Source organism: Lutra lutra, chromosome 6, assembly GCF_902655055.1.
Source record: "Lutra lutra chromosome 6, mLutLut1.2, whole genome shotgun sequence".
Taxonomy (NCBI): domain Eukaryota; kingdom Metazoa; phylum Chordata; class Mammalia; order Carnivora; family Mustelidae; genus Lutra; species Lutra lutra.
The window spans coordinates 122795463-122818480 of NC_062283.1; positions in this window are offsets into that span (position 1 = coordinate 122795463).

Consider the following 23018-nt stretch of genomic DNA (forward strand, 5'->3'; position numbering starts at 1 on the left):
CTGAGATCACAATCTGAGCTGAAACCAAGAGTCGGACGCTTACCCGAATGAGCCACCCAGACGCCCCAACATGCAAAATGACTTTTATTAGAGTCCAAAAACCATAACTTGGAGCACACGCTGTTCTAGAGGCCAGTCTTTGGCTTTCAAGTTCCCTGTTGCCAAGGGACAAAGATGACATAGCTGTACTCTTGCAAGAACAAGGGAACGAAGAGAAACCAACATTCTCAGACATTGGGAAATGGTTCTCTTTTTTAATCTGTTCGATTGGGAAATCTAAAGTATTAATTTGACTCAAAACCTTGCAATTTTGACATCAAAGCATGGCTTTCATTCTTCCAGGGAATGTTGTCTCAATGCATACCATGTGCCAGGCTTGAAGCTGGGCACTGGAAATTCAAAGGCGGTATAAGAGGCATTCAATAAGCATTTGTTGCCAATTATTTGAACCAAAATAGGAACAAAACAGGGTTAAGACATATTGTGAATCAGTAAAGGTCTTCACTAAAAACTACTTAAAAAAAAAAAAAGAATTTATTATTTCAAATAGGATAGGAACTAAGATTGAGGTAACAAAAGTAACCTTTACCTGCTAACAAAATGAAACGAGTATTACACACAATCAGGAACTCCATTTTTACATATATACAAATCCTCTTAAAATATTCAAAAACCATTTTTCCTCAACTACTTTCCTCATCCACCATTTTGTTCATACTATTAACTTACATAGTCTTATAATCGACTGAATAAAAAAAAAATCAACTGTTTCTACGTAACTTATCACTGTTTCTATATAGGTAGGACCAAACCAACTCCACATGTTTTGCTGGGTTTCTGTGGCTCTTCTAGCCCCTGCTCACGTCACATTTAGAACTTTCTTCTTAGTTATGGTTATGATTAACTATGAAGCTCCCTGAACATAAGAGGTGCTCCCATCGGAAGATTTCCTTGCGGTCCTAATTATAAACATCGATATTCTCACTTAGAAAATAGAAGCCGATGAGTGAGAAATGCAACTGAAAATAACTTAGAGCCTCCAGGGCTTTTTAAGCATTTAGTAGTTCTAATCCTGGTGTTCACAGAGATCTACAAATTGTGTTTATTAACACCAAAGAAGATCGTGTCCTATAACATCATCATCTTATGATTAATAAACTTGTGTCTGTTGGAACTATTTAGTGTAAAAGTGATAGAGACACAGCATGCCAGTTGTGATTTTAGTAGAAATTATTTTTCTGGTGAAAGCTTCTGCAGGATGTGACCTACACCGTAAGCACAAGGGCATTTTTTGGTTACCAGAGGCAGTGGAACAGATATGGTACTGGGATTCACCTTCTCAGAGAGCCCAGAGGAGGAGGAACGAGTTGCACTGACTCTGAAGTTTGAAAGCAAGTGAGACAAGCTTTTCACTTCGCAAAGCATGCCTCTTGTTTAGAACACAGAGCGATTCAAATTCACTTCCCAGAATATAAAATCACATCATTGAAGAGGAGGGGGAAAACAACTCAAGGAAAAAAAAAAAAAAAAAAGACTGAAGGAAGCCATGTGTCATTAATTCAGTTATAAATTATTAGCCGAAAGCAGCCTCTCAGCATTTGTATTTGATGAACAAAAATTGATTGCTTCAAGGGCATTTCAGTCCTTTTGATGTTCCCATCTTTTAGCCCACCACAAATCTGAATCCTTAACAGAATGATTATAGCATTATAGTAATCCTGAGAGCCAATACGAAAGGATTTGCAAGAGCAACGGAGATCAATAGTTTGAAAAAAGAATGTCTTTTTGAATTGACAGCGCTGTCTCCCCTGATCGTGAACCTGAACAAAATAAGTGGAGCCTGAGTACACAAGCCAGGGCGCGGGCCCGAGCCCAGGGGCTGCGAGGAGCCGGGCCCGGCGTGCTTGAATAGGCCTGAGCGCTGAATATTTCTAAAGGATTAAACCCCAACTAATGGCAACCCAAAGATATTTTGCAAACAATCGGCCTCTCCCCAAAATAGTTAAGATAATACACGACGCCTCTCGGTTTGGCATTCAAAAGACCGGGTTCAGCTACAGGTTCAACATTTGCTTTTGCACAGAGTTTGGGATGATGGGAAATTGGATTAGAGGTAATGTCGCCTTAATGGCTCTCTCCTCTGGACCACTTTGAAATCGAGAATCCGCCACCCTGTTTCAGGGCAGCACCGAAGGGAACCTGGTCCTGAACACATCCCATGTTAGAAAACCCGATGGGCCCGAATTGTTTAAAGACACCATCGCCTGCGTCTATGGGATTTCCAAGTTGTAACATCATTCGATTCCTCAAAAGACAGAGAAAGGCAGCTGACCGTTCAAGGCTCCTGGAACAATCCGGGGATTAGCATAAAATTACCCAGACAGGAGCGCAAGGAAGGCGGCGGCCCTTGCTCCCCACAGTACGGGCATTGTTAGGGAGCGCAAATGGACTCGGAGCAAGTGTGAAGGCGTCTGGGCGTTGTCTGCGGCCCGCATGCTTTCACGTTGATGTATATATTCCCCAGCTCTTTGTTGCCTCCGCAAGAGGCCGGCTGCGCCCGCCGGACAGAGGCGTCCGCAGACTTCAGATGGCACACATCTGGAGAACATCCCATGGAAAATTGTGAATGGCTAAGTAATCTCTTTCGGTACCAAGACAAGGAGTGGTAATTTATGGTTTCACAGACTACGAAACCTGACATTAATTCTGAGTAACAAACCTTAAGCCGAATGATGGGGCAGAATAGAATATACAGCGGCGGTTAATAGAAGGAAAGTGATTCTTCCAAATGACATGGGTTCCACGTTGTCTCGAAGAGGAAGACAGCCTCCCTCTCCTCGACAGAGCTCAGGTTTGCGGGCCCTCCGCGTGGGACAACCTCGCTGGCGTGGCCCCGCATGGCGGCGACACCAGTCCCCCGGTCCCCGCGCTGCTGCTGGCGTCAGGAAGGGTGGCTCCAATTAAAAGCATGTTAAAGCATAAAAAAAATTATAAAAAAAAAAAAAAAAAAAAGCATGTTAAAGCCACAGTCCCTGAGAGGTGTGCTGGAGCCGATCACACGTTCTATTTGGAGACTATGCATCATAACATGTGATCCTTAAAGTTAACCTTTTTTTTTTTCTTTTTTTTTTTTTTGAAGCTGTTTAAAATGTTTTGTAGCTGTTCTTGTCCAAACGAATCAAAAGAAGGATAAGCAGGAACTGGCATAAATAATAGCGGCCTTAAAAGGGGCGGCAAAATTGATAGCTCTACAAATGGCAGCCACCTGTACCAGGAAAACTCAAAGAATGAGAATAAGTATTTGAAGAGAAAGAATAATTGGAGATGTGACAGCAAAGAATAGAAATCACTCCCCAGAAGGTGTTTAAAAAGCTCTTCTCTCTCCTACTTAATCACTGTTCCCTCAAGCCCATAAATTAAAATGCACGGCATATGTTATATGCATTATAAGTAGGAATACTTATGTTATCTAAAGCATCTTAACTTTGCCCAGCTTATTTTCATACGACCAGACTCCATTCCACTAATGGTATAAGGACAACAGGACCTTACAGGGAGCTGTTCTGCATCATATTCTCTTACAATTTTATTAAATTATCATATTGATGTTCTGCAAAGGCAGAACAGATATTACACTACGTTTGAAAGAAATTTGTGGAAAAAAAAAAAGTAAAGTACTTGCTGGCAATCTCTCCCCAAGAATTAAAATGGTGCCCCTTGAGGTAGCCGGTTTAGTTCTATCTTTGATACATCAAAGCTAATGTTTTAAAGGAGCCTGTTGTTGGAAAAAGAAATGCAGTTTCTTCACCGTGTGAAAAACAAACTATTTAATTCTAGAACTTTGGCAAATCAATCATTCAATTCAACTGGTAGAATAGGCATCCACAGGTCCAGTCATAGAGATCTGAGGATGAAGGAGACACTGCAAGGATTTTGTAGGGCTCATCTATGTGTCCCCAGATGTGCTTTTAAGAGTACTGTTTCAGGGGTGCCTGGGTGGTTCAGTGGTTAAAGCCTCTGCCTTCGGCTCAGGTCATGATCCCAGAGTCCTGGGATCGAGCCCCGCATCGGGCTCCCTGCTCTGCAGAGAGCCTGCTTCTCTCTCTCCCTCTGCCTGCCACTCTGCTTACTTGTGCTCTCTATCTCTGTCAATTAAATAAATAAAATCTTTACAAAAAAAAAAAAAGAGTACTGTTTCATTACTGCGAGTGTCACTAAAACCTGGTACCGATAAAAGTACCTGCGATTCCCAAGGGATTTTGGCAGCGATCATAAATGAAAGACCCATGTGTAAGGAATAAGAGAGCGGGCCAAGCCAAGCAACGCCAGGCAAGGCTAACCCTACCCGAGTACTTCCTGTTTGACAATACACCCAGAATATGTCCCATGGAAGCCTTGTCCTGAAAAACATCCTTTCCAGGAAAAGGGTTCCATGGTCAATTTGTTCAGGAATGACTACAACTCTACACCAAATAGAGAATCACAATGTACATCATTGTATAAAGTCTTTAAAACGCTTCAATAAAGAAAAGAGCTGAACCACAGAATATTTGAACATGGATCTTTTTTACTCATTACATTCATGAACATCTGAAAATAAGAGTCCTAAGGAATAGACTTGGTGAAATTCGGCTATAGCAACCCTCTGGTCTGGGTTTCTGAGCTGCTCAAAGTGAGGGTTCCTCTGCTCTGAGATTGGACTTTAGTTGATTCCAGAAATGTTACACAGTTTCTTCCTTAAACATGAATTAGCACTATTACAAATATTCTTTACAGAATTTGAGGCACCTCTCAAACAATGGTTAGAAATAAATAAATGTAATCAATCATCATTTCTTAAACTTCCAGCTCAATTATGAAATTAAACTAATTCCAAATTTCTATAACTAAATCAGATAAATTATCCCATGTTCCAAGTGTTAAAAAACAAACAAACAAACAAAGAAAGCAACTGTTTGAAACACACATGGAGATCGAGTAATGCTGCACCAAAAATAAATAAAAGCAATAGAATGACAGAGGTCACAGGTGAGTGGTAGAGGCCCGTGGGTTGATGGCAATGGACTCGTGAACTTGATTTGAAATCATCACCGATCAGAAACAGGAGTCTTTAAGGTATTTGGTTGCTGCTCAACTACCTTAAGTAAAAACAGAAAATTGATTATATAGACAGAGAAAGCTTCATAAAACTGGGCGGGCAAGAATATAGCTGGAACTGCCAAGCCACCAGGAATTCTATAGTTCAGTTCTCTTCAAATCTCTCTGAATCACGTCTTGACTTCTTTCGTCTGCTCCATTCTTTTCTCTTTCTGCAGACAAGCTTCCTCTACTTCTCTGCACCAGTGGCCCAATATGGGGGCCCCATAGCTCCCAGGTTTACATACTACAGTACCAGCCACATGGTAAAAGTCTTAGTTCCAAAGCCAAGTTGTTGGGAGAAAGAATGTGATTGATCCATTTTAGCTCAGGTGCCCTGACAGCATTGGCTAAAGAGATAGGTGAGAGCATGTAAATATGTTTGCCAAGGGCCCACCCTGTGGAGCCTAGAGATAGCTCCTAAAGAGCCACAGGGAGCACAGGGGTTAAGGAGTTGACATTGTGCCTTGAGAAAACAGACCATACAGTCCGCAGATGAAGGAAGACTGTCAAATGACATTACTAATACTAATAATGGAAAGGCCTAAGCTGCAAATTAATGGAGCAGAATTGCAGTGGTTTGTAGAATATCATAACCTCACCTCAGCGAAGAAGATGCAACGAAAGACTTCTTCCCCTCTGGTCTGACTATACCAACTAATTTTTTAATAAGAAAAAATGCTCTTAAGATTATCTTTCAGATATAGTCCCCCCCTAACAATAATTGCTAACTTTTCTGAGACACTGTTCTAGGTTTTTTAGGTGTAATAACTCAATTAATAATCTTGACAACCTTACAATTAAGTCCTAGTTTCAACTCCACTTTGCAAACTATGAAGCTGAGGCTTAAAAAGGTTAAGTAAATTTTCAAAGGTCACACAGCTAGCTAGGTTTTCAACCTAAGGAGTCACCATGGAGCTCTGAGAGTAATCAGTCTGTCCAATCCAGAGTCCTGGAGAAAACCAATCACTGTAATCCATCAGTCCCGTATAGCCCTAAGTGCCTCCTCGACGTCATCATGATATCACCCACCCTTCCCATGAGATAAAGCAAATATCTTCAAACATAAAACTGCCCCTAAATTAGTGCACTAACAGAGGCTAGGAAACATACAAAATTCATTAATAACACAAGACTTGAGAAATGATTGCTTCCGAAAGCAGTCAGGCACGCGCCCTGTACACCACATGTAGAGAGACACTCAACCCTCGGGTCCTGGGAATTAGATTTTTCCTTACTCGTGAGAGTTAGGGAATAATTTAAAAAAGAGTTTGTGTTGGGGGTAAAAAGCTTCCCCACCAGGTTCGTTTGCTGGAGTTAAAGGACAGTTAATTTTAAAATATGTGCACTTAAGAACAGCGTTTGATCTGCCAACAAGTAAACCAAGAATTTTCAATAAAACGGGAAAAAAGTTTGAAAGTCTGGAAGTGATATAAAATTGTCATGAAAAAGAAAATGTTTCTGTTGTGTGATAGCAGCTTGGTGCCAGGTCTGAGAGACACCGCAGGATTCAGAGATTTTTCCCAAACCGGGGGCATCTGGCAGACAGTGGTTTTGAACGCCAGTCAGGTCTGGTGCAGGACCAGCCTTTTAGCGTGATAGAGAGAAGCTACTCGAGTATCAGTTTCCATCCAGCTTCAGCTGGAAGGGGGACAAGTTCAAGTCGTCCCTCAGTGGCACCGGTAAGGCTCTCCTCCTCCGTGTTCTCATAGTCATGGCCGCAGCCCCTGGACACACTGCCAGGTGATTTGGGCACGCTCTCGCACGGATGGCCTCATGTGGCTTTCGGACGGCACATATGCTGGCAATTAACACCCTGGTTTTCAAAGAGGTGACTCTGCTCTTAACTCCACAGCTCTGTTTACAGAACTGCCCAGGCAACCAAAGGTTCAACAGCTGGGATGGGGGAACAACAGTTGGAAGATGAGGAGAAAGGAGGGCTGGGAACAAATTCAAGGAGGGTTCCTAGGACAACGCTGAGGGAGCATCGGGTGAGAGCAGAAGCCTGGGGATGATTAGCACAGGCCCCGTCGGAGGAGAGCTTGACCTGCGCAAGAGGGACAAGAACGAACACATGACAAGTCCGAGCATTTGCTTTTCCTCTCTGGTCCTCAGCGACGGAGCCTCGACATCAACTCCAGAGAACACAACAAAGAACCCCCGAAGGGCTCCCCTTCAAGATGAGAAGAAATACGAGTTTGAGAAACTCAGAGTTCCTTGAGTCTAAACTATCTGTGGTCTGGTTGGAAATGAAAGTCTTGCGTAAGGCCCTACCCTGGTTATCATAGGCATAGGCTATCTGTGGGTTATCAGTTTCCGAAGATGCGACTGCGAAACATTACACTCGCTGCATTATATGAGATAAACTTCTTTTTTCCCTGAACAGTGTGGGAGGCCCTTGAGAATCTCATTCTGCTTCCTGCACAGCATTTAACACTATTTATCATTCAGCTGAAGATGTGTGAAATTGCTAGTTAACATGATTCCCTCTGAAGGTCTGTCAGATTAAAAAACAAAAAACAAAAAACACCAGCTTTCTCTGCTTGAAATATGTGTTCTATATATAAATGAATATCCTATAACTGGAGTCGAACCCACGACTAACATTGACATTGCCATGGTCATGGGCGAAGGTTTGCGACATGCTCTCAGGAACCCTGTGCTTCAGCATTGCACAGATAACATTGACCCTAACTGGCTCCATGGCTCTCTCCTTCTCTTGGCCCTGTCACCTTTTCTCTTCCCCCACAAACCTTTCCAGTACTTTCCCCATGTTACCGCTTTTGAATTTGGCCTGCTTTCCTTATTATGCCTTCCTTATGTCCCTGTGGATCATGGCATCTACTCTCCAAATATGAATGTAAAATCAGTTCAGAAAGAAACGTTTGATAGAATTTGATGAAACTACTACTGGAAAGACCTGAGTGGGGAGGGGGATGAGGATGGAAGGGAAGGGCATGATTTAATGATTTGCAGAAAAATCATCCTTCTCTACAAGCAGAAAGTATAACCCATTAGCATTCCAAACAGGCTGTTCAAAGCTTTCAGATGGCAAGGCTGAGCGGGTCTTGTCCTCTCCCCAAGCACACACATCCCAAGGCTGCCTCGGACCTGGAGCCTCCAGACACGGCTGGCACAGCATCTGGGATTTTATCACCACTGCAGAGAGTGAGTCTGGACAGACCCACTGCTGGTTACTCCAAATTTTTTTTTGTGACTGAATGGCTTGATATGCATTAACTCGCATGGTATTCTTTGTAGTTGTTTTTTGCAGATATTTGCTCTTTCGACACGTTTGTATTACAAAGAGGAACATATGGCCCCCAAAAAGCTATTTCTATATGTATAGACTCCAGAGTTTTCAGATCTTTTTGTTTCTAATTTAGCTTCAAAAAAAAAAGAAAGAATGAAAAAAAAGCCACTTTTTTTTAACACTTTAAAAGTGTTGGTTTTTTTGGTTTTTTGTTTTTTTGTTTCTGAAAGGACTGCATACAGTCATACTTGAAATTCCTTAAGGTCAATGGAGTTTGGGTGTATCCATTTTACTTAGAAGATAAATAATGATCTTCAGGAGGCTTAACAGGCAAGTACAAAGAATGTATTCTCATGGAGCAAAAATGTACAGAGCTATACAGAGCCATCTTGCCCCTCATTGGGCATTTCTCCTGGCCCCCACCCACCCAAACTCACAGAAACTACCTGCATCATCATTAATAGGACTGGGCCATTGGGATTCAGAGGCTATTCTCCCTTGACAGCTGGGGTGCAGAGACAGCATGGGAATAAAGAGTAATCCCGCCAAATCAAAAACAGAAAAGTGGGTAGATTCTCTTGTGTAATGTTTCACTCAGTTGAGGCATCCTGACCCAAGTGGGGAAAAAGAAAACTATAAAGATGATGCATACTTATTTACATAGCTATAAGTGCTGAAATAGGCACCAATGACCCAAGCACTAAGATTTTTCAGCTATGAAAATTATAGTTGCTTGTAGCTTCTTATCACAATATTTTTTTATGATGACTAGGGCAAAAAATTATTTGAAGTTCACTCCACCTCATGATTTAATTCTATAGTGCACAGATAATTATAATAAATGATATATTTCATAGACAATACCAAAATAAAATGGTTCAGTGTATAAGCTTCAAGATCATTCTACTCAGCTTTTCATCCTGGTTCTATCACTCATTAGCTTATAAACCTTGGTCTAGTAACATCCTAAGCTTCAGTCCTTGCATTTAATTAACATCCAACAGATGTTAGCTACATTTATTATTTTGAGTCATTTCTATGTTGGTAAAGAAGCATCTATACCAGCTCTTTTAGTCAGGGAAAGCAATGTTATAACAAATGGTATAACAAATGATTCCAAAATTTCAGTGAGCTTAACACTACAGCAGTGTTTTCCATTCATGTCCCAGGACAGGGCGTGGGGGTAACTCTGCTCACCAGTGTGGGACCCAGACTGTTCCTACCTAGTAGCTTCTCCATAGTCTATGGCCTTGGAGTCCATCACTGGATCCTCTGATCTAGCCTACAGGAAGAGAGCTCAGGTAAGTGCAGGAGATTTGTTGGGGGGTGCTTAGGCCCAGAAGTAGCCTGCATTCACTTTCACCACTTCTTAGTGGCCATCATTGAATCATACAGCCCCACCTAGATGTATATATTTAATATTCTCCCTTTATTGTACTCAGAGAAAATCAGAATATCCTTCCCAGTAAGAAGACAAAATCAAAGTCCCAGAGCAATATTAAGTTCTGTGTTTTCTAATAATCCTGCTACTTATTTCTCCTAGACTTCATATCAGCATCTCTCAGTTTTGTTGAGTGTATTGAAAATGGAAAAGAGTAATGGTGTAAGGATCGTTTATGTAACCTGATAACACCATTATGTTATCATTTAAGAACACAGTCTTCTTCACAATTTATGTATATCATAGCTCTCATTTAAAAATGACCTAGAATTTCACGTATTTTGCAGAAGTTCCTGAGAATCAATTGAACTGGGGTATCATTTTACTTGTGTTTTTAAAGATTTATTTATTTATTTTAGAGGGAAGGAGATTGAGCATGCCATGAGCAGGGGCAGAGGGAAAGAGAGAGACTCTTAAGCAGGTTCCACACCCAGCAAGAAGCCAGACGCAGGGCTCAATCTCATGAACCTGAGATCAGGACTTGAGCCAAAAATTAAGAGTCAGAGCCTCAACCAACTGAGCCACCCAGGCGCTCCAGGAGTATCATTAAAAAGAGTAATAAGCTTATACCAACTAACCTTCACAAAACATAAACCCATAAAGAAGAAAATATTATGTGATTTAAATCTAAAGGTGACTCGTGTCTATCAGGCTATCGAAATACACTAGCAAATTATTTCTTCCATGGTGATACCCTATGAGAGTTGACTCAGAAATGTGTCAGAAATCGTATTTATTTTATAGAAGCAATGGTTACCAATGGGAGACAATTTTTACACCAAAAAAGAGCATGGGTTGGTTTTTGTAGAAATTTTACTTCTTGAGTCTAAGAGAACTTGTTTCAATCATTTTCCAGTGTGAAGAATAGGCTACCTATATAACATTGATAACACAGAATAATGAAATAAAATTGAATGAAGCTTCCTAATATCTTGTGATAAGAAAATACCAGCTAACACATCCTGAGCCTTTACTACATGCCAGATAGTCTTTGAGATCCTGTGAGGTAAGCTCTATTATTATCTTCTTTGTACAGATGGGAAAATGGACCAAGAGAAGTTAAGCAAATTCCCTTAAGTTCCTGGTGCTGGTTTGAAATGAAGCTGGAATTTGAATGGGGAATGTTGGCCCAGGGTCCAAGTTGTTAACTATTATTGGTCCTTAGCAATAGTCAATGCAATGTGTTAAATATTTCTCATGCCATTTCTGTGTTGAAAAATTACCAGTTGGTGTTCCAAACCAATACTTGGTCTCTAGTCCTGAACAAAGGAAAAAGAATGATGTGACTAAGCTACCTGTTAACTAGTTATTTCCTGCCCCCTCTCCTCACCAGAAGCACCTTCCTCTAGAAGTGACTGCATGCTCAGAGCATCAGGCTAACCGAAGGGTGTGGCAAGTTGGTAAAGGCAAAGAGAAACTAATAACCCAATGGGGTCATCTCCCAAATTGGGACTGGGCAGGAGATGACAGTACCAAAGGCTCTTCAGAAGTTCATGTTCACATGCATCTTGAAAACAGCATCTCCTCCCCCAGATCCCTGATCCTAATTCCCATTGTGGGGGTGGCAGGGGTGGGGGGGGTAATTGGCTTTGACATGGAGTTGCAAAGCAAGCACCCAGGAGCAAGAGTCCCACATGGTCAGCCTCCTGGAGAGGGCTGTGGGGTGGACGCTGCTTCACAGGGGATTCTGTCCCTCCTCAACACTCCCTACACCCCCACCCCCAAGTGTAAGCAGAGCTCAAGCTTACAGACTAGCCAGACAGAGGGTGCACATTCTCCAGTTCTTGCAGTATTGGATAAATGGATAATGGATGGATTGTAGATGAGGATATTCAAACGTTCTTGGTCCTTATTGCTTTTCTCAGTTGGTGCTTGCCATGAAAAGAGTAAAAGCTTGCTCCTTTTTATTTTTTGCACATTGAAGGGTATTAACCTTTTATGGAGAGGAGATGGATTGGTCTTTTTGAAGTGCTTGCTTTGCTATTACAGCTCAAAGAAAGAAATCAGTTCCGCATTAAGCTGAGTCTCGAGTTTGGTAGTAGCCTGGGAGGCCAGAGGGACATCATGTTTCCACTTTCTGAATTTAAGACGCACAGCTCAAAGAAAGTCATGGGATATCTCAGGTCTGCTTAGAGCCACTTGCAAATTAGTAGCTATAATTGGATCAGAACTAACCAGCTGTTGTTTGTTGCCAAATGGGTGCAGCAAGGAGAAACCCCCTCTTGCCCCCAGTGGGAAAAAATGGCTCAGTCAGACACAGTCGAAACACGAGTGAGACAATCTCTCAGGCCGTAGAGAGTCTGCAGCTTTTATTCAACTTTCTGAATTATTGCGTAATTAGAAAACTACTTCAGAAATGTACCCAGACTCTCAGAGCGAATGAGGAAAGTCCCCCATCGGTCTTGCCTCCATGGCTGAAAGCTGTGCACACACAAGTTCCACGATGAGACGCAAGCTCTTCCTGTTCTCTCTCCCATCCCTGTTTTCTCCCTTACAACTATGGGGTCACCCACCTCACAACCCCAATCTGATGTTCCCCTCAGGGCAGCTTCACAGCTGACATTTGCTCCTGTGCTCACCGCTGCTCCCAGTGGCCTCGAGGGGCAGAGGCTCGCCACCCTGATCCATGGCCACAGCTCTATCCATAACACAGCTGAGGTATTTCATCTCTGTTACAGAATGGGAAGTGACCTAGAGCAAGTCATTTAAAGTTCTCCGGGCCTCAGCTTCCTCATCTGTCAAAGGAGGACAATCAGGTAGGAGGGGAAAGCAAACATGGAAAGCTCTGACCAGTTTCCAGGCTTGCTGTAGTTCCTCTCCCTTTTGTCTCTCACTATGGCGATTCATGTCGTGCTCCAGGCACAGTCAAGTTCTTACCTGCTAGGACAGTTACCCAACCAGAAGTGTCTAGAACCATGAAGGACGGCCCCCTCCCCCAAATCGCTCATATTTAAACAAACTTAAATGTTCACCTGCAGCTACATTTCTTATAGTTTTTGATTTCAGCAGTTTTTGATTTCCACATGAAGGTGGAAAAGGGGTTGGTGACATCATTACCCCAAACTTCACCCCCTCAAAGGGTTTTGTTTGTTGTTGACATCTTGGCCAAAGAGCAAATGCTCTTGAGAGCCCTGAAGGGGGAACAGGAGGAGGCAGTGGGAAGTGACCCACCGCCGTTTCCCCCACTTTTCCTTCATGATGGCTCCTGGTCCGTCTTTGGTCCCAGGCTACCTCTGGCACCCCAAGCCAAATCGTATCATTAGAGGTAGAAAACAGTCCATTTCTGTTTCCACTCTAGGTATCAGAGCGGCATATTTTATAGTGGGCTGCAGATGCTAAATTATTTGAATCTTCGTTCAGATGTTCCTAATTTACATTGTCTGTGGCAAATAAAAAGATAAGTACAATCCATATTGCAAATGCATCATACTATGATAAATCTGTAGCCTTCCTTCTCGGGGCCTTCTCCACATCGTGGAATTTATATTGCAGTCATAATAATGTCAGACCTACACTATGAATATCTTCCTGCTAATTATGCCTAGTTTTTAAAACAGTGCCCATTTATGAGGACAGGATTATGGCATTCTTGATTATACCCTAAATAATTCTGTAAACATAAAACATGCTGAATAATATTGGAATTCCACTAAAGAACTACAATAAAAATAGAACTATCACATACATTCCAACATTTTTTTTCTTTTTATGAAGAATGCTTTTGATAGAATGCAATGTCCTTTAAAACCCCTGAACTAAAAATATCCATCAATATTAATTCTAATGTCAGTGTAATCCTAGAAATATAAATTACAGAATTTAGCTCAAAGAACAGTATCAAAATAATAATGATTATAATAGTCATAGCACTAATCATAATAAATAATATCGATTGAGTACTGAGCTAATTATGTCCTAAGTACTGAGTGTTTCCATGCTTTGAATATATCACTTTTTAATCCTTTTTCAATTCTTCATAGTAAGGACTTTCCCCATTTTATGGTTGAGAACACTGAGACTTGGAGATCAAGTACTTTGCTCAAGGTCACATTGCTGTGTGACAGAGTATAATTAGCAAGACGTGGCTTTGAGGTCATTAATTAAACTTGTTTTTATGATTCCTCAGATTCCAAAAAACCTGGGAGCGGAGATGGTAGAGTATTTCTCCATCTAGTCTATCAGCCCATCTCATCAACTTTTTTTTTTTTTTTTTTTTGCATGTAAAAGACCTAGGAAGCAAACTTACACTCTTGGGTCTTGTAGGCAGAATCTCAGTGGCTACAGTAATCATGTCATATAAATGTTCAAGAATCGGGCTCCGAGTCAAGATCAGATGTGTCGGTACACAGGACACAATTGGATGACCCATAAGACTCAGCTGTTGTTTTCCTCCTAATGCCCCTGACAACCCAACCCTGTCTTACTTCTCATCCTGTCGCTATGTTCACAGCTTCTCCACTGTAGGAGTTTCTCAGAACACTGGCAGCAACAACAGGGTCCCTCCCCCATCGCCATCCCACCCTTTAAACATGACCTTATAAAACCAAGGTAATTGATGGAGATGTTCTTCTGACATTTTAAAATTTTGTTTCAATTTCCAAAGCTTAATTTTCATCCATCTTGGTCAAGTTTATCGTTCTGAAGAACATGTCCAGACCAGCAACATGTGACAGAGTCTGGGCGTGGGGGTGGGGATTGTTACCTGTTTCTGTGATAGTCACCTCTACCTATGACATGCATGTGAGTTTGGAACAGTGCCATTGTTTGATGGTAAAGTGGAGAGCCAAGTTCTCAGTATTTGAAATAAAAGTACTCAGTTCCGTTCAAACGAATGGTCCAAAACATGGTGAACAAAATTAATGATTAAAATACACATGTGCTAGGAGCACTAAAATGTAATTTACTCACTTTGACATTTTAAAAAAAGACAAATTTCCCTATAATATAAATCTTAAAATCAAATGCAGTTAAAAAAAAAAAAAACCTGAAAGGTTAATACATTTATTCCCCTCCCCTCAAATTATTTCAAATCTTAGAACAATTAAGTGACCTGGCCCCTTCTATATAAGACAATTCAAAGTTGGATAAATAGCCTCTGTGCTACCCCACACCCCAGGACATCACCACCAATAAAATCTCACACTTAACAAAAAGAAAATGATTCCATATGCCTTGCGGAAAATTGGAAACATTAGCAGAGATCTGTGCAAATGAATTTTTTTGGATCAATGATAACGTATTAAATAGGACTTGGTCTGAAATGAATATTGTAAAGTTTGGGGTACACTAATTTTTCTCAATACTACAAAGGTTTATATTCTTTGTATCCTTCACAGATTCTTTCTTCCAGGGGATAAATGAAAAAGAAAATCCAGTTCAATTCATTTCCTCCAATATAGCGCACTAGGACTTCCTCATTTAAACCACAGACAATGTCCTCTCCAGTCTCCTCCTCCTCCCCTGAGCCTGAATAGAGGGATACTCTCTCAATGTATGCTCAGCCACCAGCTACCACAAGTCACTTAAGTAAACACAGAGGCACCTTGGTGAAAGCAATTGCATGGTCTGAATACCATCAACTGACACTTCTATTCAGTGACCCTCTCAGGTCTCAGAAATGGTCTTTTCAAATTCCGGGTCTTGAGATATTGATTTCAATCAGCAGCTTTTCCTAAGAGCATCATTTCAAAAATAGCCCTGTCACAATTTCTACGATCTCATCTCAGTTTCATCTGGGCTTTGTATTCCTATTTGAAACCATTCAGTGAGATGACACCAGAGGGCTTTACCGAGGCATTGATTCAACTTCATGCATAGGCAATAGAATTTATCCTTCTGTATATGAGAAAACATTAATATTTAAGTTTGCAGAAGGAGAGTTCAGGTTTAAATAGGCTAGCTTCTTTTTTTTCTCTTCTGGTAGAAATCAAAAGCTCGAATTAAACCATTCTCATTATGAAATTCTCAAGCTTCCTGCTAAACTAGTGACTTAACAAATCAGCATCAATTCTACCCTCTTGGAACATATTAGAGATAAACTGGGGGAGAGGGGTGGTAAAAAAAAATGTGTGGCAGGTATACACACATGTAAGTAAAATAGAAACATGAAGTGATGAACTATAATTTCAACATAAATGTCTTCCAAATTGCCCCCTGACACCTATCCAATAGTAAGGTCTTCTCAAGTTGTAATTGTAAGCTGCCTAACAAATATTTATTTAATGACAGTAATCAAAAGAAGGTTGACATGCAGCATTTCACTTTGCAGTGAGAATGTGGAGGCTCAGGGTCACCCATAACCATGTCTATTAAAAACTCATAGATTGTCCTGATAACTCTCCCGTGACAGATAAATTCAGATTATTTTTCTATTTCAAAGGGAAGTGAGAAAGAACCGATCTTAATTACTTATATGCTCTAAACCTTGTAATAAATACTTTATATGTGTTCTTTCATTTCATCTTTCCATAGGTCCTCAGAAGAAGTAACGTCACATTTAACAAATGAAGAAACAGGTCGATAGTAAGTGACTTGCTGACATCATTAGAAACAAACAGGATTGGAATTTGAATCCAGTTCTTCAAAACACAGATGGAGGCATAGTTTTAGCATCTACTACGTACCAGGTGTTCTGTGAGGTGAGGGGTATTTCCAGCTGAACAGCATTCGGTTCCTGCCCTCAAAGAGCCCATATTCAAATAAAGACAAACACAAGAAATTAATGACAACTGAATACAGAGAAAAATTCTCAAGTTAAACACTAGCACACTGAATACAGAATATAGTAAAAAAATAATTTGATCAGGTTTTGGCCAGGCAGGCAGGATTTTTTGACATTAGGAAAGAATGTTTCAAGTTAGGAAATTAAGAAGGAAATGTATTATCATCTTGAATGCCAAAATGGCATTTGATAAAACTGAGTATCTGTTACTGAGATTTACAAACTTACTAATATGGAAATCAAAAAATAAATAATTGTAAATATAGGAAAATAGAGATTCTTGTCTACCCAGAAGATCCATAGACATCAACTAAAAATTATCGGAAGTAACAAGGGTTAAATAAAATGTCATTAGTATAAGATATACAAAAATTAGGCAGTTTCCTTATATGCTATCAATACCAAATTAGGAAAAAAAAAGTGATATAAAAAGATCCATGTGTTAGTAGATCACAGAATTACTGAGTACCTAAGAACAGAGTCAAGAAATACACAAAGACAATATGAAACTTTATTAGACAAGAATATAGTCTCATATACAAGGGGGGGTAATCCACTTTTACAATGTCTTTGGAGGGCAATTGGGTAGTATTTATCAAAATTGAAGATAACCTTTGAGTCAGCAATTTTACCTCTAAGAATCCATTCTACTGAGATTCGGTGACAGATGCAAAAGGATCTATTTGCAGAGATGTTTATTATATATATGTATATAATACAAAATAATAAATAAAAATTGGAAAGAAGTAGGTCTCTATCAAAAAAGGGAATAAATAAACCATGGCACATCAATACTATAAAATATTATATATCCATTAAGGAGAATAAAAGAGATATAGGGAAACTGACATGAAGGATGCCCATAATACATTGCTGAATGAAAAAAAAAAGTCACAAAGTTGTACGTATTCTCTTTATGACTGTACACACTTCGGTATTGTATCAATTTTGTAACTGGCCTATTGTTTTCATAATTTAAGAAAGATCCTACAACTCCCAGTATGTTCTATAAATATTGTAACAGAAATATGAACCAGGTGCTGTGTGAGCCCAGAAAGGAAGTGTAAAACTCTCCCAAAGGAGAGTCAGGGTTCAGGCATCACATGAGAACTCTGTGCCTTAAAGGGCGAAGAGGAATTTTCCCAATAAAGAATGGCTGTAAAGAAGTCCAGAGAACAGCCTGTGCCAAGGACGAGGGGAGCAAAAGACATGGCTCAGTCCAAGAAGTTGGGAAACTCAGTGCAGCAGAACCCTGGGGTGCCTGGGGGGGTCAGATGGAGAAATGACCAAGGAGGTAGTTGGTGGCTCCATTGTGAAGAACTCCTGTGACAAAGGGTTTAAATTTCATTCAGATGCAATAGGGACACAAAAGAGCTTTTTAAGCAGGTGAATGGCATAAAATCTGTGGGAAGAAGACCCTGGCAACAGTGAGGGAGAGAAATCCTGGAGAACAGGAGGAGGAAATTAGATGGAGAAGAAAAGAATTTTGGAAAGAGAGTAAGGAAGTCAGATTATGGTGGTATTTCCACAGGGACAGGGTAAGAACTGAGAAAAGTGTTTTTAAAAAAGGATCTGTGTCACGTAATATGTAATATGCAGCAGAAATACATAAAAGAGACTTAAGGGCAAATTAGGGGAAAAAGTGGATTTGATGGGAGGGGGTTGCAAAGGGGGAGGTGGAACACGGGGGCGTGCATACTCACAGTAGTAAGCCAGGAGCTGATAGAAAGTGTCACATACGTATCCCCTCCTTTATTATACAAGTAATAGGAAAAAATCATGAACATGGAGGAGACTGTTCCTGTCTCAAAATCAGAATGTTGAAAGCGAAAGTTGCAAAGCCCCTCGCTCAAAGAAAAAAAAAAAAGAAAAAACATGAAGCCATGACCATCGGGTTGCTAAGATCCAGAGTATTATTTTGGGTAGCACAGGCCACAGGAAGTGTAATGATGCCAACCGGAGAACAAAATGCAGTGACCTGAACTACCTCACCATCATTTCTGAGGGAGCATTTATTCACTCTTCCGATGCATATTTAGCACATTTCTGTGGTGCATTGAGCATCTAGGGGACTGGGGCTCGAGGTAAGGGGGTGTGGGGAGCGGGAAGGGAATGGTTCCTGCATTGAGGATCTTTGCTGCGAAGGAAGGAGCCCAGAGAAGCACACTGGAGAGTCCGAGAGGGTAATTGCCAAGTTGGCTCAGGACAGCAACAAGGGGAGTTCAGAGACAAAGTGAGTCCTGAGGTGGGAGGGGGTTGTGGTGGGCGTGGGGGGGGGTTGGGGGGGTTAGTCAAGGGAGATCATGAGTGCAGAGTTCGGTGGAGGGGAACACTGAGGGAAAACGGAGGGGCAGTGGAGGGCTGCTGGAGTTCTCCTTCCCCAACGCCCCAGCCGTGAACCTCTTGAGTCAGGGGCCCCCTGTGTTTTATCTGCATTGCTGAACGTCGTACATGGAGGCATTTGGTAAGTGTTAATTGGACGCTGACTGGATGATGAATGAGGGGAAGTGGAAAATGGCAGGAGCCTATTCTCAGAGCCAACGTCTACCAAGCACTTGCTAGACACCGAGGGTTCCCTGGGCATTGCTTCCTCCGACGCTCACGAAGTTTTTTGGGAGAGGTAACCGTCACATAACACCCTCGTTTGCCAGGTCAGAGTCACCTGGTTCATGAGACAGGTAGGCAGGAAAGAAGTACAAAGATATGGTGGTATTTTGAGACGTTGGAAAGAGAAATCAAGATATTTCAGGAAAGCAAGGATCCCAGAGCCCTCAGGCTTCAAGTCAGGATAGGATTCAGGTTGCTCTCAGGACTTAAAACGGAAGTTGGGAGAACGGAGCCAAGAGGAGCTGAGCGGGAATGAGGCCTGATACACAGAAGTCCGGGTTCATCTGGGAGTGCGTGTGTGTGTGCACATGTGCGTGCGTGTATGTGTTTATAGGCCTAAGTATGCCAAAGAACACCAGTACGTGTAAAAACCTGGGGGAGGAGCTGAAGAGAGCCAAAAAGGAAAGGAAGGAGAGAAGGGCAGGTCGATGAAGAGAGCAGCCAACAGGTGAAAGAAGGCTCGGGAGAGGCATCAAGACCGTAAGCCATAAGGACAGAACTTCACGCCTGATCTCCGTCTCCTCCTTTTAAACAGTGTCACGTAAGGAGTTATCATTAATTTTTGTAGGTGTGACAGTGACATAATGGCTATAGACGCATATTTTTAAAAGTCGTTCTCATTGAGAGATGGTCACTGAAGTAAAATAACATGTCTTCAAGATGAGAGGGACTGGAGAAAAAGGTGAACATTTTGGAGTAATACAGTACGACAGGAAGTCTCCAAAGAAGGAGACCTGGCCGTAAACCCACCAAAGGGAATATGAAAGACTGCTAGAATTTTTCAGCCGTCTTATTTCCTTTTGAGGCCATTAAGTGGAACAATAGCAATGCCCATGAAAGAAATATGAATTTCAAAAATAAAACAGCCTATGTCTTACATTAAAGACACTTTCTACAGAAGGACCTGTGTGGCTCAGTTGGTTAATTGTCTGCCTTTGGCTCAGGTCATGATCCTAGGGTCCTAGGATCAAGTCCCACATTGGGCTCCCTGCTTGCCCTTCCCCCTGCTTCTGCTCTCCTTCTCTCTCAAGAACATAAATAAAATTTTTTTAAAAGACATCTTCTACATACTTTTTCAGAAAAAAACACCAGGGTGGGGCATCTGGGTGGTTCAGTGGGTTAAAGCCTCTGCCTTTGGCTCAGGTCATGATCCCAGGGTTGTGGGATCGAGCCTCCTCACCTCTGCTCAGGAGGGAGCCTACTTCCCTTCCTCTCTCTCTGTCTGCCTCTCTGCCTACCTGTGATCTCTGTCTGTCAAATAAATAAAATCTTTAACAAAAAAACAAACAAACACCAGGGTTAAGTATATAGCACATGTAGGTATTTAAGCAAGGTACACAGGTGAATGAAAGTTTTTAAGGAATGTACTTGCTAGTTTTCCCACTTCTCCTCACCACCCTGAAAAAATTTCTCAGCTATTGGTAACTTTCAGTTATATAACAAAATTGCAAATCTTTATTAAAAATGTGTCTCTGACCTTTTAAATGGAAAAAGGTTTAGCATCCCATCGTAGATAAACCTGCCTAGCCTAACTAATGGGGCATATGACTAACACAAGGCCTGAAATTAGGAATTAGAAATGTAGAAATAGGGACACCTGAGTGGCTCAGTTGGTTAAGCCTCTGCCTTTGGCTCAGGTCATGATCCCAGGGGCTTGAGATCAAGCCCCGCATTGGGCTCTCTGTTCCGCAGGGAGCCTGCTTCCTCCTCTCTTTCTCTGCCTCCCTCCCTGCCTACTTGTGATCTCTGTCTGTCCAATAAAAAATAAATTTTAAAAAAATCTTAAAAAAAAAGAAATGTAGAAATACACTGAATAATGAACCCCAATTACTGCCTGGATGATTCTTTTCCCATTAGATCCCAATTACACTTTCCCAAGTCAACTCCGGAGACTTAACCCATAAAAAGACTCCGTGGGTTCAGCTTTCTAAAAAATATATATACTACACAAAGCTATCAGAAAATCCTCACCAGAAACTGAGAATGATTTCCTTATGGCTCAGGAGATACTGCCAAGATTTCCTTTAAGGTTTACTTAGATGGCACTCCAGTAAGATTCCCATATGGAATTACTCCCCCACACAGGAGCCTGACCTGGGGGAAGCTGAACAAAGCAAAGATTATTTACAAACTCCCAAAGCAGGGGCTGTTTTACATTTCTCCCACCCTGGATCTAATTCCATCGGTAAATACAGCACATGTTAAGTTATAAAGCATAATTATGAAAAGGCCGAGAAGTGCTACAAAGGATCGGTCTTCCTGATACTGTGAGGCAGAGACCAAGGGCCAGGGATGGCTGAACAGGCTGCCCACGTTGGTGGCACCCACAAGTTACCACAATCCCCAGGCCAGCGAGATCCCAGCAGGCTCCTGCTATTGTTTGAAGACATCTTATAGGAATCATCTATGTTCTGGGGGGCAGATTGCCTGTCAGATAACTTTTGAGCAGTTTCCTTCACATGAGGAAGACACATAATGTGGTAGAGTTTGCAACAGTCCAGGAAGCTCTACCCTCAAAGTAACCTTGAAACCAGGCCCTTGAATAATATAGGCAGTGCTGACACATCTGTTCTTGGTGGGGTGGGCTTTGATTGGGCTTTCTGCAAAGAGGAAAGGAAGTTTTCCATGAAATAAAGCAGAGTATTTAACGACAACAATGAAAGAGCAATAGTTGTTTTTGGTGCATATCCTGAAAACATTGGGTAAAAATGTATAGCTTTTCCTTTTTTTTTTAAGTGTATTTTTCAGTTACACTTTAGACCACTTGTATTTTATTGAGAAAGCCTCAAATTTTTTTTTCAAATAATAGGGATCCTGTTAAGATACTATTACCCGTAATTAATTGTGCCCTAGACGTTCCTTGGTTTCATGTTCATAAAAGAAACATCAGAACATTCATTTGGCAGGAAGCAAAATATTATGTAAGGGGGTGGCAGACCTGGCCTCTGTCTCCCTCAGGCGGGTCATCATGTGTCAGTGGAATAATGGAGAAACTGCATCTCTAGCCCTGAGACCATACATGGGGCTGCTAGAGCGGCCCTTGACTGAACGGAGTGATCTGTTTTATGCCACCGCCGTGCAGACACTCTTTTATTTTACTTTTTTAATTACATAAAGAAAGCAGAATGAAGTAAGGTAAAGTTTTGGAGTAAACCTGCCTGGGTTCAAATTTCTTCTCCGCCATTGCTGGCTGCGTCACTAAGTCATGTACCGACTCTGAGTTTCCCTTTCCTCAGTGAAACGGAGCACATTGGTGTTCCCTTAAGCGATGGTCTATTCAGACTTCAGTGACAATTCAGTGACAGGTTCAGTGCCTGTGACATGCAACTCAATACATGCTTGTCGTTTTTATGATTATCTGAAGAATTTACACTTTCAAAGCACAAAAGGGAAATCAAGAACCATCTCTATGTGCTTTCTTAGAATGTCCTACAATGAAGAAGATTCTTTGGCACCTGGGTGGCTCAGTGGGTTGGGCCTTTGCCTTCGCCTCGGGTGGTGATCTCGGGGTCCTGGGATCGAGCCCCGCATCGGGCTCTCTGCTCAGCGGGGAGCCTGCTTCCCCCTCTCTCTCTGCCTGCCTCTCTGCCTACTTGTGATCTCTGTCAAATAAATAAATAAAATCTTAAGGAAAAAAAAAAGATTCTTGGTTTCTATGCCTTTTGAGGCATAGGTATGTATTCCATAAATGCTATAGATCAAACTGAAAGCACAGTTATTTTGAAGTATGAAGTGGTGAAAACAATTTTACTTTCAGAAACTAAAGCGCTAAAAAAATTATTTACAGAATCGTGTTAAAAATATCTGATAAATGTTATAATATTAATGTGATGATATTTGGGGCCGCTTTATCAAAAAAG